Here is a 3,952-nt window from a genome sequence, read left to right as displayed (position 1 = left end):
ATCTGCGCAGATTACTGTCGCTTAAACAAGGAAACGACTCCCGATAGTTTCCAGTGCCATGTACCGACGACATCTTATCTCTGTTAGGTTAGAATAAATTTTTCACAGCTTGGACTTACTTAAAAGGCTTTTACCTGATACCATTACCTAAGTGATTGTACCTCATATACCGTTTTCAGCATACTTAGGGGACATTATCAAATTTTACGTATGCCTCCGGCTTACGTTGAGCCCCAATTATAATATAGTGTTTGGAGACTTTTTAGAGGGGATACCCTACATGCCTATATGGTTTGGTCTTATAATCTTTTCTAATACCTTAGAAGTACATTCACATAAACTAGAGCTAGTGCTACAGAGACAAAGAAAAATAATCTCAGAGTTAAATATATAAATGTGATTTTTTTAAAAACCGAACATGTTATCTAGGTTTTATGTGTCTAGTCAAGGTCTTAAGTAGTCCATGGTAAGGTGTCGGCTATTCATAACTTCCGGTACCTATTAACGTAAAAGGGGGATACAGCACTTTGGCGCTGTAGTGGGTATTACAATCGTATGTAAATATGTAACTCTTCAATCATGACAGCTCCTTTAACAGATCTTACAAGAAAAGAGCGTAGATTGATTATGGTCCTAAAAAGCATCAACAGGCGTTCGATATCTTAAAAGCGGAATAATGCAGCTTACCTAACTTAAAATCCCTGATTTAAATAAGGAAGTTTTTTTTATTGCAACAGACGCCTCAGACCAAGGGGTAAGAGGGATACTACTTCAGTAATATGATAAAACAGTTCTTTCCTATAGCTTTTTATTCACGTAAACTAAAGCCCTCTGAAAGTAAATATGCAGTAATAGGCAAGGAAGGGCTAGGTATCTTTAAAAACTCACTAGTACATTTTTAAGTTTGCATAATATATGGCTTCCTGATAAAGTCCTTATTTTTTCTGAACAAATGAGGTCCTTTACCCGGGAGTTTGTTTTTTCCAAAGGCTTAAATCACAGTTTTCCAAAGGAACTCGGTGAAACAAATGATCATTCAGGTCTTTGGGAGGCCTAAGATAAGATAATCTACCTGGGAAAGCAAATATCATAGCTGACGCCATTTAATCCCGCAATCCCGCACCATACTGCACAAAGAACCATCAATTAGACTAAAAAATATAGAAACAAAAATCCGTGCCTATTGTTTAAAACTGTCGTATCTAAAACAAAAAGAAAAATCCTTAACCCAAGAGATCGCGAGCATATTGAATATCTGGGGTTGGAGCGCAGAACTGTTACAACTGAAACAAAGCAAGATCAACAGACATAACCAAAACAATAAACACTTCGAACGGAAACAGAGTCAGCAGCAATAAACACCAAACAATAAACACTTCGAAACGGAAACAGGGTCATGGGCTTAGGCAAAAAACAATAAACACTTCGAGCAGAAACCCTAAAGCAAAAGTATATTTATAGTATGTGTATCAGAATAATGTTAATCAAATGTAATGTATATGAGTCTGTGACGAGGAAAAACCCGAAGAACCCAGCAGATGACTAACACCAGGTAGTAGTAATAATCTCTTTTCAGACCATCGTCCATAAACTGGTTGCCATTCCGTCATCCAGGGTTCTCTTATTTTACTACCAGGTATAGTAATAATCTCTTTCATACCAATCGTCCCATAAACTGGTTTGCCTTCCCGTCATCCAGGGGTTCTCTTTATTACTAAACCAAGGTAGTAGTTAATAATCTCTTTCATTCCATGTCATAAACTGGTTGCATTCCGTCATCCCGGGTTCCCTCCTATGTCACAGAAAGCCAAATCACTGTTTTACTGTCCTACAATGCTTACAGATATAAAAGCACATAACTGATTGTAACACGTGTCATGAAAACAATGGGACCACACCTAAGACAACCTGTCAGTTTAGGGCCTATCCTGTGCCAAATCAATCCTTGAAAGAATATACGTAGAATTATTAACAGAATTACGAGTCTGACAGAGGGAATAAACACTTCTTAGTGTTAATAGTTCCTTGACACGTTAATATAGAATTAATAGCACTAAAAACAAACAACCGCATTGAGTGCGTTAGGAATATTTATGAGTGCTAAATCAGTAAATATGGAATTCAACACATAATAATCTGTGACTCGGGTGGTGTAAATCAATATAATCTCCTTACACGTGTGATTCCTTTCCATTAAGAAACCAATAATATATTTAGTTATTCCCAGAGTCAATCGGTTTGGTAGAATACCGGATAATTAAATAGGAAGTGTCAATGTCTTACGAGTTACAACTCGTGATATTGGATCCGAACTGGATATAGCGGTTCTCGCGGTTTTAAATACCTTTATCATTTATATCTTGTATCTATAGAATTGATGCCGCAAGTAGCCTTATACGGTACGCCGCTAGAACACTTTTCCACATATTCAAGCCAACCATTAATTTATCAAATAAATATATATATATAAGTAAATAAATATAAAAAAATAAAATAAATATGGATACAAGTGGAGTTCCAATATTTAATAGCATTGCAACCGTAAGAATGTCTGGACAAGGGTTACAAAATTTAGAATAAAAAAGGAATCACGATTTAAAAAATCAACTAAGCAAAAAACGTAACCATAGATTAAATTAAAATATTTCCAAATATATATGCGGTTAAAAGGATTTGAACTCTAACTTAACGTATTTAGTAATGACAAATAAGCTAAAAGTTCAAAACACATATCAAAACCTACTGACATATTGTCTGTCCCGCGGTGATTATATTCGTAGTCATGAAAAAAAAAAGTATAATAATAATAAATAAATAAATAAATAAATAAATAAATAAATAAAATAAAATAAAAGAGATTTTTAAAGTCAGGAAGTCTAGAAGTGAAAATGTTTATCTATGGAATAATCCTATATGAATCTTATACAGGGCTAATAATATATAGAAGTTTGTATGGAAACCTTTTTCATTAGTTTCAATAAGAAATATTTAATTTAACATAATCATGCAGTTTTCCAACATGAAACTAATATATTGTTTTCAATTTTTGGTTTGGACTGTTTTTTTTTTTTTTTTTCCAGGACATTCTTTTCGTGTGGGTCGAGTATTAAAAGATAATAAATTTATCCTAAAGTCGTATTTATTACAGCATGTAACGTAACTCTTAGCTGGCTGAGAGCAATCTCCTGCCAAGTGACGACGTCATCATTGCCGTATCAGCATTTGTTCCTTTTAACCTCAATAATCTGCTTACACAGGCTTCATCTGTGTGTCGTCTCTGCTTGCAAAAGCAGATTGACTGGAGAAAGGAATGCTTAGCCCGAACTTCTCATGGGCAAGGCAGACGTTAGGTACAAGTGTCTATCGGTGTGCGCATGCAACTTGCAATCATTTTAAAAAATTAATAAACAAAATAACAAGGAAATAGAATTTCTATAACATCAAAATGAATTAATCTTTTCTGAACCCTCTATACATTTAGAAGTATCACGATATGGATATGGATTATTTACTTGCAACATTAGCTTATTACAAATCCAGGTAAATCACATTCATGGGAAAATTGAATATGAAACTTTTGTTAGGGCACATAGGATCAGATTTTATCACAACTTAATTTCAGTTAGCATAGAGAAATACAGAATCATGATTAATCTTCTCTTTGACTCTTATGTTGCCTGGCAATCTTACAAATAGCTCCGTTTCACACTTCTTTGTCTAGTAACTTACTACCAGTAATATCGAATTTTCTTTGAGATTCGTATTGATATCTATTTATTTTTTATAATTATGGATATTTTTTACAGTCATCATAGACCTGGATAGGTTTCACTCATTGTTAATGCCATGGATAAAGTTTGTACAGCGGATTCTTTTGAATTCCAAAATATCAGCGAATTCATGTGGGTTAAGTCTGGTCTAAATGGCTCTCTCCCCTCCCCTGTATTTGGAT

Source organism: Macrobrachium nipponense, chromosome 14 (assembly GCF_015104395.2).
Source record: "Macrobrachium nipponense isolate FS-2020 chromosome 14, ASM1510439v2, whole genome shotgun sequence".
Classification (NCBI taxonomy): Eukaryota; Metazoa; Arthropoda; class Malacostraca; order Decapoda; family Palaemonidae; genus Macrobrachium; species Macrobrachium nipponense.
Note: the sequence above shows the minus strand (reverse complement) of the source record.